The 14,164-nt window shown below is 36.5% G+C and overlaps 1 protein-coding gene across 6 annotated transcripts in view; it reads left to right on the top strand.

Annotated features, from left to right (window-relative positions):
* TFEC (transcription factor EC) overlaps positions 1 to 14,164 on the top strand; it is a 688,992-nt gene that overhangs the window by 506,890 nt on the left and 167,938 nt on the right. For 5 of the 6 annotated variants that reach the window (XM_082472378.1, XM_082472375.1, XM_082472376.1 and 2 more), the window contains one exon: positions 4,819 to 4,866. The exons of the other annotated variant lie outside the window; for it this stretch is intronic. The gene's annotated coding sequence lies outside the window, so the exon portion shown is untranslated. The remainder of the gene's footprint in view (positions 1 to 4,818; positions 4,867 to 14,164) is intronic. 6 annotated transcript variants of the gene reach the window in all.

The raw sequence follows: 14,164 nt of genomic DNA, 5'->3' as shown, positions 1-14,164 counted from the left end.
AGAAAAAGTCTCCCTGTGACTAGTGATAAGTGATTGTGAAAATAAAGGCTTACTGCAGATCACATCAGACCAACCAGAGAGCCTGGGAGCTGAAGAATCAGTAAATCCAAAGAGAATCAGCCTGAAATTATATCTATTTTTGTAACATGTGTTCTTATTTGTTCATTCATAGAATAGGAGATTCTATTATTTTCAGAGTTGTAAGGGGCCTTACAGGCGGTTCACACAGAAGATGTTCAGTAAATATTTGCTGAATAAATGCATGAATGTATTCTAATGTCCTTCTCATTGTTGAAATTCTTTCCATATTTTATATACTACAGAAAGTCACTTAGCTTGTGCTTGAACATTCCAACGGACTAAAAGCTTACAAAATTCTGAGGCAGACTTTTCCATTGGTGGATCGCTCTAATTATTAGATCTTTCTCTTTTTTTTTAAGATTTTTTTTTTTTGATGTGGACCATTTTTAAAGTCTTTATTGAATTTGTTACAATATTGCTTCTGTTTTGTGTTTTGTTTTTTTGGCCCCTGCATTGGAAGGTGAAGTCCCAACCATTGGACCGCCAGGGAAGTCCCTTTCACTTTTTTTGAGCCAGATTTTATCACCCTGTAATTTCTACCTTTAGGTTTTAGTTTGGTTTTATGGAGGAACATTAAAATAAATCTACTTCCCCTTTCACATGAAAGCTCATCACATGTTTCAAGACAGCTATCATGTCCCCATAATTCTTTTCTTCTCCAAGCTAAACTATCATTGTCCAGATCATAGCATTTCCAATCCTTAACCACGCTTATTCTTCTTTTCCTGTTTTGGGTTGGTTTTTATTTTGGCCAATGCTTCTGATATATTTATTTATTTTATCATTTACCATGTAATGAGTACATTTTGAATGAACAACTGTGCTAACTATTTTGTATACATTATTTTATTTAATCCTTATAACAACTATATAAAATAGGGTTTTCCCAGAGAAAACACTGTATCAAGGCCACCCAGCTAAGAGGTATTATTTGGATTCATACTGCCTCTAAACAACCACCAAACCATCTGTGAGTAACTTATCCTTTCTGTACCTCAGTTTTCTCACCAGTGAAATGGGGATTATAATGATTCCTACCTCCTAGGGCTATCATAAAGATTAAATGTGTTAATAATGTAAAGCATTTAGGAAAGCAGCTGGCCAATAAAAAGCATTATAAGTGTGAAACAAGCAAAACTAGCTTATGCTTTCATGGACCTCGCAGATGTGGTTAAGTATCTTAAGACAGAGATATCATCCTGGATTATCAGGGTGAGCCCAATGTAATCACCACAGTACTTATAAGAGGGATGCAGAAGTCAGAGTCAGGGAGAAGGACATGTGACCACAGAAGCAGAGATTGGAGTGCCCCACTTTAAGGATGGAGGAAGGAGGCACAAGCTAAGGAATACAGGCAACCTCTAGAATCTGAATAAAGGAAGGAAATGGATTCTCCTCCAGAGCCTCCAGAAGGAACCAGCACTGCTGACACCTTGACTTTAGCCCAGGGAAACTGATTTCAGTGTCTGTCCTATAAGAGAAAAAAATTAAAATTGTGTTTTTTAAGCCACCAAAGTTTTGGTAATTATTTTACAGCATCCATAGGAAATAGTAATCAAAACTGTCTGAAGCCTGGCATAGAAAGAACTCAAGTATAAAGAACCCGAGTTACTTTCTGTGATCAGTATCATAGGCACTGTGTTCTAGTCAACGTCTAAGAAAATACATTTTACATACAGAAGGTTCCCCATTGCATGTAATATTCCTAAAAGCCTTGAGATAGAGGTTTATTAACAAAAAGCCACACTAACAATATTAGACCTACCCTTCTTTGTCTCCTTTTCTTGGGTATAACCAAAACTCATGACAGTGTGAGCTTCTCTTCTCATGCCTTTGTCTTCATTCTCTGGCAAATGTCTTCCCTCCCTCCTTACTTTTGGTGTCTCCTTTGGATATTTGGGAGTGATATGCTCCAAATTCTCTTCCTAACTGGTGTCTTTCTTTTAGCCCCTCAAATGCCTGTGGTCATTCTTTGCACCCTTTGGTCTTAGCTGAGGGAGACTCTGGTATTTCTTAAAGCTGTTGCATTTCTTGGATGCTGCTATTATGAAGCTTCAATTGTTTCAGTTGCTTCAACTGAAGCAATCCGGCCTTCACCCAGATCTTCCTGTGACACTGATTTGCATGCCTTGGGAGCCTACCTCTTTTTGTCTTCCTGTAATTTAGCTGGGAATGTGCAGAAACCCTCCATCTCCTTTGGAACTCTCTCTTCTTTCTAAACCATGTATGCTGTTGTCAAATGTAAAGAGGAGAATTGCTGCTTTTAGAAAAACCTCCCCCTTCTGCAAATTATCACAGGCTTACGTACACCTATTAATTCACCCCAAGTTTTCACCTTTGTTGTTTGTTTCATTTTGTTTTTGTTTTAGAGGCCATAAAAACACTGGACAGATTGAGACTTTGGTCAGCTGAAATGTCCAAATCTATTTTATATGAATTTATGATGAACCTGGATATTTCCCACTTCACATACTTTTATAATTTTGAACCCAAATGAAATATTGTGTATTTTCCACCTAAGTGAGATTGACCCATTATTCTAGGCTATAACGCTATTAATAATAGTAGTAGTTTATTGAGTATCTATTATGTATCAAGTACTGCTAGGAGTACTGTTAGTGGTTTAAATTATTAAATTGTTAATAATAGTGATTACTAAATTATGCTGTTATAATAATAAATAATTATTAAGATAATAATAATAATTTTATTTTTAAATGTTGTTTGTCTTTCAGTGAGTGTTATTTCTCCGACTTATCTTTTTCCTTATATTTGAGTAGCATCCATTCTGTGTATTTCTCTAAATCTTGTTAAATGTGTTAAAAGTAACAGGTGAATGAAGGTCCTGTGTCCACCATTACAAATGTTACTCAAGATCAGTTTCCCAACTTCTGTCCATTTGTCTCCAAGAGCCCTAAAATATAGACATCCAAGGCCTGAGAGCTATTTTCAAAGTATCAATAAGTGAATTTTTTGGAAAAAATTAGATTTATGTTGAGTTATTAATCAGCTCTCATTGGGAATGACAGTTTTAACAACTTTGAACCTAACTCATAATTGAACTCACATAGATTGATTTTATTAGTAAATGCATTACAAGAAACTTTGTGAAATGTTTTGCTGAAATTAAGAATTGCTGATGTCTTCCTGACAATCACCTTAGGAAGATATATCACTAATTTCATTTTATAGAAGGGTATATTAGTTTAGTAGGGCTGTCATAACAAATTACCAAAAACTTGGTCACTTAAAACAATAGAAATTTATTCTCTCACAGTTCTGGAGACCAGAAGTCCAAAATCAAGGTGTCAGCAGGAGTGTTTCCTTCCTGGGAGTCCAGAGGGAGATTTCCATGCTTCTCTCCTGGCACAATTCCAGTCTCTGCCTCCATCATCACATGGTGTTCTTCTGGGTGTGTCTGTCTTCTTCGTGTCTCTTCTCCTCTTCCTTTCAGGTCACCAGACATGTAGACTAAGGGCTCACCCTCCTCCAGTATGACTTTATCTTAACTTGCAACTTAATTACATCTGCAAAGACAGTGTTTCAAAATAAGGTCATATTTACAGGTACCAGAAGTGAGGACTTCAACAGATTTTTGAGGGGGACACAATTTATCCCACAACAAATAAGAAAAAAAGAGAAATCACTAAAGTAACCGGGGTACACATATAGAACATGAACCTAGAACTTTTGTTTTCATACAATACTCTTTTGACTTTATGCAATACTAAATTCTCCTAGTGAATTCCTCTTTATTTTTCATGACTTCCTAGACTATATGTTTAATAATCTGCTTTGAATTTCACAGGGGCTAAAAATCAAGCTCACTAGTTCTTGGTATCCGAATGTATCATTTCCCATTTTTAATAAGTTATTCTTATCATTAACTTGGGTTCCTCACATACTTTCCTTGTTCTAAGCTTACATAGTTGTTCTGGGCCTGGACAGTTTAATTTATTTAGATTGGTTTGCTGACCCCTTATTATCTTTCCTCCTATACTGGGCTTCAATTTCATTTTAATAATGGCTCTGTATATTCGAGTTTAAAGCATAGTTCAGAGTTGAGTAGTTCTGCTCTTCTATATGTATATCCATTGTTTCTGGACTGTAAGTTTTCACAGAAATTGTTGATGTCTTCCTAGATCCACCTTCCCTTCACAATTCTTCTGCTGTCTTCCAGGAAAGGGTTGGTAGTTCAAAAGGGGACACAAATTGTCAACCGCACAACTGTATTTAATAAGTTAACCACCCAACGAATTAATAATTATTCAATTACTATTACGTGCCAGGGGCTGTGTGAGATGGGGGTTCTTAAAACATAAAAAAGTGACATAAGAAATCTTGCCTTCGAAGAGCTTGCATTCTAGTATGAGAATCACAGCAGAGTAAATAGGCAATTGCAATAATATCCGGTAACTGCTACGAAAATTGTTGAGCAAAGATGTCCCTGTATACAAGAGGAGAGCCTTACCCAGCTTTGAAATAATTGTTGGTACCACGTTTTGTAATTAGTTACATTTTCTGCAATATTGTTCCCTTATTGTTCCAGATTATTATCTGCTTTTTGAAGGCATATGCTTTTAAAAAATATATCCTGCTGTGCTGAGGACTGGTGCTATCACACTGAGCATCCAATGTTTATTTTTGCCTTACAGTAATATGCAACATACTAATCAAATAAGAACAGTATTATTAGAGTTGAACAACATTAACCTCTTTTTTTTTTTTTTTTTGCAGATTCATATTAATGATATAGTTCTCTAGAGAAAAATCAGAAAAGCAAAGGTTGGTATGATATCTTGTGAATGCTTAAACCAGACTTTATCTAAGAGGGGTTATTTAAAGATATGTTAGAGCATTAATTCTAAATTCCCTGGGCTACGTTTGTTTAATCCAGCCACTTCACATTATTACAATGTCTTATGTGGCGAGAGATTTTATAGAGACTAGAAATAAAAAATGTTTTTCCAGATACACATTCAGTTACTCTAGCAGCTTCCTCGTTTTACTTTCATAGCTTTTTACGAGGTGACTTCTAGGACAGCACTGCTCTTCAGTCTGTGATAGCTCAAGTCAGAAACATACTGAGGGAAATGCGGCATCTATTGTGGTCTGTTTTTCTATGTGACAGTTGTTCCTATTTTGTGTTTGTTTCTCCTTTAATGAGGATACAACTTTCATCCAGGGAGATGTATGGGTCACTTGTTAGTGCACTTAAATGCACTGAGGCACTCCTGCAGCTGGAAATTGTGACTTGTAGTTGAATTATTTTTGCACAGCAAATGGTTTTCCTTTTGACATATTTTAATATACTTGCACACTGAGAGCAAGAGTGGGTGAACAGAAAACAGGCTGTTTTATTAACCCAGCAGTCACCTTTGAGGTTTGTACATGTCCACTTTTTTTCTTGCCTTTGTACATAATCCCAAGAGACTGGTACCTGGCTTTGCTCAGAATAACAAAGTCAGGCACAAATCTCCAAACACAATTGTTAGCTGAATGCCAACTGTTTCTTCTCATCTTTTTTTTTTTTAACTTGAACATTAAGAACTGTATTATGGGTGAACCATAACCATTAAAGAATGAATTTGTTTTTCTATTTCAGATGCTTCCCCTGTCATTTACTAGATTATTTTACAATATGTAATCTCAGGTGATAAAAGAAAATAATTTTTTGCGTGTTTTTTGGAGCGCTTCTTTTTTTTCAAATCATTAATAGTGAAAAGAAAAGAAGAAAAATATGTTACAAGCTTTAATCGGATTCCAATTTAAACTGAAAGAACAATTAGGAGAAAAGGAGAGGAGACTTCAACTCAGCCAGGAAGCCAGGACCCAGCACACACAATTCCACATGCAATTTTCATACAAACCAATGTTTCAGAGACTTTTCCCAGTAAGACCAGAAATTTCTTCAAGTCAGTTACCATCCTTTTCCAAGGTACATATCTGTTTACATAATAGCCATAATTTCTAAGTAAATATAGTGGGTAATCACCTACTTTTTAATTCATACATTTTAACTGTACTCAAAAGTTGAAGACAAAGTAAGGATATAAATCCAGAAATTCCTCTCAATACCCAGCAAGTGGTTCATTTAACAGCATGTAAATATTAGAGCAACAAAACCTCCAAAGTACATAATTTTCTCTTTCCTATCATCATCATTATAATCAACATCATCATTAAGATAATAATATGGCATTTTATACTATACAGAGAAGTTTCATATCATCTCATTTGACTATCTAAACCAATCAGTGAGGTGTGCCATGTAAGTAGGAAGATTATTAAGAATGATAAGCTTTCTAAAGTCATTCTAAGACTTTAAAACACAAGTAAGTGCTAGAGTGTAAAGAAAGGATGCCATCTTTGAGTTGGAATTCTGGATCTCTCGCTGACTCTGTGATAATGGGTCTTTTAAAGCATTGCTTTGTTGAGTTGTTCAACGTGAGAGATAATAATTATGCCAAAAAGTGGTTATGAACTTCATTGAAGATTACTTTTTTGTAGAGGGTCTATCTGAGTGTGCAAACGTGTTTTATTTTATTTTATTTTTTATTGGAGTATAATTGCTTTACAATGGTGTGTTAGTTTCTGCTTTATAACAAAGTGAGTCAGCTATACATATACATATATCCCCATATCTCCTCCTTCTTGCGTCTCCCTCCCACCCTCCTTATCCCACCCCTCTAGGTGGTCACAAAGCACTGAGCTGATCTCCCTGTGCTACGTGGCTGCTTCCCTCTAGCTATCCATTTTACATTTGGTAGTGTATATATGTCCATGCCACTCTCTCACTTCGTCCCAGCTTACCCTTCCCCCTCCCTGTGTCCTCAAGTTCATTCTCTATGTCTGTGTCTTTATTCCTGTCCTGTCCCTAGGTTCTTCAGAACCTTTTTTTTATTTTTTATTTTAGATTCCATATATATGTGTTAGCATACGGTATTTGTTTTTCTCTTTCTGACTTACTTCACTCTGTATGACAGACTCTAGGTCCATCCACCTCACTACAAATAACTCAATTTCGAGCAAATGTATTTTAGAGGGGATTTTTGCACTGGAATAGGAGGTTAGAGTACCTAACTTTGAAGTCTACTGCAGTGAGTATATGACTGTAAGGCTATTGACTTTTTTAAGGGAACACACTGAGTGAATGACAGAGGCAAGATAGGAAACCATTTCTTCTGACTCCCAGTAAACTTCTAGAGTTCAGTTTAATTTAATACTTTGAGCAGCTACTTTTGACCAAGTTCTTGAGCTATAATTATAGGGTACAAATATGAAAAAGAGAGACCTTGCTATGTAGGTTTTATAATGTAGAAGGTAAATAAATAAATATCAATACAATGAAAGAAAGACTAAATACCATAGGTATGGTGTCTAGTAATTGTACATAGGTTTGCTGAAGTCATGGAAGGCTTGATTATTATGGAGGCATTTGGGTTGGGCCTAAAAGTATTGTTATATCCATTCTCAGGGAATAGTTATATCAATCACATTTGCTTGTTTTTATATTAAACCTATTCTTAAAAGTAAGACTATTTCATTAACCTCTAGTAAACTTTTGACCATGAATGCTTATTTGTTGCAAATTAAGCTTTTAAAATCATTGCTTCTTAAGGTAATGGAGATGTTTTGTTTATAATTATCTCTGACTATGTTACATTTTTCTTTTCAGTTCCTGTAACTTTCTTTACTAAAATATGTTTGATCAGGCATGCTTTTAATAGAAAAATCACATAAGATTCTGAGTCCTGTAATCTTTATCTTTTCAGGGTCATCTTCATCATTATCCTCACATCCTCACTTTCAGAAAAATAAAATTTTAGCACTTTTTAAGAAGTGCCATGGAAAGCCATTATGCTAATACTTTACAACATTATTCTTAATTTTTCAATAATCCAGTAGAGTAGCTGTAAGCCCTGTTTTCCAGATAATATACTGAAGCTCAAAGATTTTAAGAAATTAGCTCAAAATTGCACAATTAGAAAAAATGTTATTGTTCTATGACCATTACAGTGTTGGCAGTTATTATTTGTCCATCTGGTTGGGGTTTACCCACTTTCTCACTAGCTTTATTAGTGAAGACTCAGATGATGTTCAGTAAGAACAACCCAGTTGGAAGTAGATTAAGTCACAAAGAGAATTCGTTGACCCCTATTACTAGGAAGGATAGCAGATATCAGGGGTGACTGGAACCAGGACTTTGAATACCGTTAGGAAACTTCAAATACGGTTAAGAAGTGTCTATTTCTCATCTGTGCTTTTCTCTGCATATTGTCTTTGTTCTCAGACCAGCTCCTCCTTGTAGCACACGGTGTGGGCTTCATTCCCTTTAGGCCTGCATCCTCACAACTTGTCACCTAGGAAAATGGGGGCTTATGTTATTTGGCTCTAGTGTGAAAAATTCCAGATAAAGATTTGCTGGGATCACATTTGGGATCCCAGCCTTTTTTTTTTATTTTATTTTATTTATTTTATTTTTGTCTGTGTTGGGTCTTCGTTGCTGCGTGCAGGCTTTTTGTAGCTGCGGTGAGCGGGGGCCACTCTTCCTTGCGGTGCGGGGACTTCTCATTGCAGTGGATTCTCTTGTTCCGGAGCACGGGCTCTGGGTGCACGGGCTTCAGTAGTTGTGGCTCGCGGGTTCTAGAGCGCAGGCTCAGTAGTTGTGGAGCACGAGCTTAGTTGCTCCACGGCATGTGATCCCTTGGCCTGGTCATTAAGGTGATGGTGATGCTATGATCAGTTTTCACTAGTCAGGTATTCACTTTTGTGGCTGTAGGGAGAGATGGAAGGGATAGTATATTATTAGAATGGGGAGGGGGTGATTTACAAACATGGCTCCAGAAATTACTATGAGCCAGGCAGTCATCCCAGTTTGTGGCTATTAACACAGGCCATACCTGTTCTCGTTGCACTAGTTAATTCTCTACTGGTTAACAGCCTAACTGATTATATTTGTTAAATCACTTCTGCAGGGTAGAGGGGCTTTGTCTAATTTTGTCCATTAGCTGAAGTCTGTCAAATTTGTATGGAACGTTTGAAGCTGGTTTGACCTAAGAACCAAGCTTCCTGTTAGCTCCCATTGCCAAGTCTGTGGCTAATGGGATTCACGGTCTGCCTCCAGCAAGGGCAGCAGCAGTGGTCAATGCCAGTGGACCCTGGGCCTCAGTCGCAGAGCCTGGGGCCTGCTGGAATATCTGTCATCATTTCTGATATGCTGTGGTGACTCAACACCATCATAAAATGGAAAATGGAGCAAAAATCCCTCTTTTTATGTTTCTTCTTCTCTCTGACTCTCCACTGCATATACAAAAATGGTTTTGTCCCAGAACAGGGAATTAGAACCCTCATGTTTGTCATCTTGTCTCCCTTTGTCCTCTTACTATAATTTTTTTTTTTTTTTTTTGGTGGAAATGTATTACTTCTCATTGCTTGATCTGCCAAGAACTTCCTACATCTTCATTTTTCCAGTGTTGGCATTTGCCTTTACTTTTCTCTGGAGTCATAGGACAGGAGGGATGCAGGGAAAGGATTTGGCATACAAAAAAAGGAAAAATCCACAAGAGGTGTATATCAAGGATACTGACTCTGAGGCAGAGGTAAAACTTAGAGAACAAGTGAAAAGAGTAAGAAACCAGAAATCCAGTTACAGAATCAGTTGCTAAATCTTTCATGCTTAGATAGCATTTTCTAGTTGTCCTTTGGATGTTCTAAATTTGTTAAATAACCTGTAGGATTTGTTCATTTCCTCCAGACATAGATTTCATTTACATCTATGCTGAGCAAACTTTTGAAGTTATCTATTCCAAAAACCTTTTAAAACCCTTCTTTTTTTTCTAATAAGACTCAGACTTAAAAAAGAAATTATGTCAAGTGGCCTGTGTATTACACCTAACATACTTAAAAAACCCCTCTGCCTCTAGTGTTGATGAAAGGGACAGAAATTACAGAAGCTGCGGAGCTGAAAACATAAAGTGAGAGCTATACACTGTCTATAAAAAGATTTTTTGATCAGAGTGAGGACACGTTTTCCACAAACATGTATTTCCTTTTGTTATGAAAATGAGGAATGCATGGTTGGACCTGAGCAAATGCAGCTACTACTAACTGATAATGAGTAATGGATGAACTAAGATGGTAGCTGTGGCTTAAGCTGAGTTCATCCAAGTTATGATCAACTTCATAAGCAAGAGTCTCAAGAAGACAACTAATCCCCATGGTGTTGTCTGAATAAAAATTATTATACACCTGAGACTAGTAGCATCTAAAACCCTATGAAATATCTTTATAGCTCAAAAGCTTACTGATGGAGGAAAATGGCTCACTGAAGTCAAAGGGGACAAGAGTGAGAGTGACCTGTTTCTTTGGAAACCTCAAGTATAAGATAGTCTGGCACTATGATTCTTATTAATCAATACCTGCTTTTCAGGGTCTATCTTGATTTTAGGTAATGAAGCAGAGAGAATTATACAACCTTCTGGGTAATATATTGTGGCATACATAGAAGTTTTAATATTAATCTTCTTCACTATGATTGGCTTATAATTTTAACCTAATTTCCTTTTGCTTATCTTGAAACATAGAAAATTGGTCACCTTTAACTTTATAATCTCCTTCCATAAATGTGAATACTGTTGTTCTTTTTCAACTTTTCCTTGTATGTCTCTTTTTGAGGATTTTAATAAATTATTATGACTTCAAATTATTATGATTTCAAATTTCAAGGACTCTTCAAATTTCTCATAGCTACTTGAGAATGCATCATGGGGATTAACCAAATATTTTTTCATTAGAATTTTAAAATAATGTGTGCTCAACCTATAACTTTGTTTTGCTAAGTTTTAGTGGCAACACAGCTATCATCATTAAAAATTATTTTTTAAATATGTAAACCCAGATATACAGATGCTAATTATTTCAGTAGCTTCCACTAGATAAATCATGATGTCTAGATGTGGTAACTAATCCTGAGGGTGAAATATCAAACATGAATAACCGAGAAAAGCAGGAATAGTATACATTTCCATTCCAAATTACATTTTTGATATTAATATATAACTATATTAAGGAAAGGTCTTATCTCGGTGTTTTCTTAATCGTTTTTGCTCACTAGATTCAGCAGTTCCCAAACGCTCCTTGCTTTCCTTTTAACTTTCTAGACTTTAGATTCAAGGCACTGTCTTTCTACAACTTTTCTGAGACTTGTCCAGTTTGATTGCACACTGTATAAGCAGCAGTTTTAGCAGAGAAACTTTTGGTGGCCTTATTAGAGAGAAAACTAACTTTCCGTTTTCTGCCTCTTGGTTGGCTCTGAATTGCAATAGTTTCCCTCTGCCCATAAAAGACCTGTTCCTATTGCTGCTCTCCTTCCTTAGGGCTCCTGCTTTCCTTTGCATGCTGCATCTTCTTATCCCTCCCTCAGTGTTCCACCATGTTCCAGGCACTTGTTACCACCATGTGCTCTTTTATTTTCTACACAGTTTCTCAGAGTATCTGAAAATACCTAACTTATCATGTTGGAGGGTTTTGCTCTTATATGTTTACTGGTTAGTTGTTTGGCTCAACCCCTGAAAATGTATGCTACATGGGAGAATACACCTTATCTGTTTTATAGATCGAGATAGATCGCGCTCTGGGGACTAGAACAGAGTAGGTGCTTGCAAAATACTTGTTTAATAAATCTTTTTCCTTAAAAGTGTTTTTGAGATTCTTTGCTTCTGATTTTTCACATTATCCTCGGGCAAATTTATCCACTACCATGGTTTCAATAAAGTAAATCCTGCTTCCCTAAAAATATTTGTCTTCAATTTACAGCCCTCCTCTTAGCTACACATCCAAATATTCAACTGCTTCTATCTAGATGCCTCTTCAAACTTAATATGGCCTAAACTGGATTAGTAGTGTCTCCCAATGAATTCACACACAAAAAAACCAAACAAAGACCCTGCTCCTTCTTCAGAGTTTCGTATTTCATAACTGGAATATTTATCCATGCCCTTGCTCAAGCCTTAAAACAGAGATCATCCTACCGTCCTCTCTCTCTTTCATCCCTGTTATTGCAAATTCCTGTTTGAGCCCCCCTCATAAATAGTTTTCAAATCTCTCCACTCCTCTACTGCTGCAGCCACAACCCTAGTCAAGGTCATCATCATTTCTTGTCTAATTACTACAGTGCTCCACATTGGTGTCCTTATTCGCTGTCATGTTACCCTCCAATCTTTCCCCACCATGTATTCCCAGGGATCTATGGTGGTGTAAATGTGACTGTGGTACCTTTCTCCCAAGCACACACCCCAACAAAAGCTTTTCAGTGGCTTCCCGTTCCCTTTAAGATAAAGTCCAAACTCTTTAAGTGGCCTCAGAATAGTGTATGATTGATCCTTAGGCAATTTCCCCTACATTATACTTTTGTCAGCTGGACTATAGCTAAAAGAAAATTTTGAGATTATAGTCTCAAATAAGGACCTTGTATCCTGTTTTTCCATATTAACAATTGTGGACGGGTTATTAAACTTTGAAAACAGATGAACGTGGTAGGATTAATATCTTATGATCAAAATTATATTTCTTAAGATTGAATTACTTACAAAGGTATATAGGCAAGCAAGCCTTAGAATTTTCCTCAAGAATCACCTTTGAATCTGCTCTAACACATGAACAAATGTTCTGTTGACTCACAGTTTCCAGACATTATTGAATGGCCAAATTATTTTTGTCCAAAAAATTCTCAAAGCACTTATTACTTGTGTCTAATTATACTCATAGAAATGTATCCGTAACATCCTCGAGCATTTTCTAATTCTGAGATATCAATTAATGCTTGTTAATAATTAACAATATATTCATTATTGTTCCCTGCCCCAAGACCCAGGCTTTTTTCTGGAGTCAATGCTATTTTAAAAGTAAAAATTCCTTTGCTGGTTCTTGTGAACAAAAACATTCCTCCTCTTTTTCCAACCAATTATTTGGATAGTCAATCAGGTCTGCTATGGAGGCAAATAGTTTAAATATTTTTAAAACTTTAATTCTTGAATTGTGAAAGCTACATATATGTTAAACTTATTTAAAATGGTTACTTTCTGATTCTACCTTCATCTTCTTTTCTTCCATTACAGTTGGAGCATATTGCAATTGCCTTCTTTCTTCACTGTTATTAACTTTTCCCCTTTTATCAGAAAAAGGACCTTGCTTTCTTTGATTCTCTTATTGATATTTTAAAAGAACTTTTTTCCCTCTCTTGCTGTCTCTCTCAGGCAAGTCCCATCTCAGTTGTCCTTTGTCATTCATTGTCAGTCTTTGTGTCCCTCCTCTTATCCCAGCTTAGTTTTTTCCTTTTTCTTTTTTCGGGGGAGGGGTGGAAGTAGCGGGCCCTGGTGTTGGGAGTCTCACATCAGTTTCAGGCCTAAAGCAAAATGCATTCATTTCAAATGGAAATTGCAGTTTATACCAAAAAGGCAAGGTTTCTTTAGTTCAGTAAATTGGAGCCTTATGTAACACATACTCATCTAAAGAAATTTTAGAATAGAACTTCTAAATAACTAGTAACTGGAAAATTCTGATCTTGAGCTTCAGTTGCTGAAGATGAGGAAAGACATCTGCTTCAGTGCCCCCATCTGGCTTTTACGTATCTATTTCAGACTCAGTATGCTCTTGCTCTTTCTTTTATCTAAGCCCATCTGCTTGTATGGTGTGTTCCCACCCTAACATATTTTCAGACCCTTGCCATAGGGCAGAAGTGCCAAGCAATTATTCGTTGAGATAGATAGTCCACATAATACTGTAAGTGACATCTGTTCTGTAGGAAATCCCTCCCTGGTGGCAGCAATGTCATATTGGCAGCTCATAGGAATATCGGAATTGACATACAGGAACAATTGAATGTTTCATCTTATCCTGAATTCTCACTCAGAAAGCATCCAATACCAGATGCTTTAGAGGGCCGTGTAACCCCTGGACTCTTTCTCTTGTTCTCTCTACACCTATGGTAATTGGCAATACTACACTATGGAGAAAATTTCTTCCTGACCCCAGCTGGTAACCAAATTATGCCCTAAAGCATGAAGATTGGCATATTTTAAAG

Source organism: Balaenoptera physalus (assembly GCF_965194825.1).
Source record: "Balaenoptera physalus genome assembly, chromosome: 8".
Classification (NCBI taxonomy): Eukaryota; Metazoa; Chordata; class Mammalia; order Artiodactyla; family Balaenopteridae; genus Balaenoptera; species Balaenoptera physalus.
Note: the sequence above shows the minus strand (reverse complement) of the source record. Positions and strands in the feature narration are given on the sequence as shown.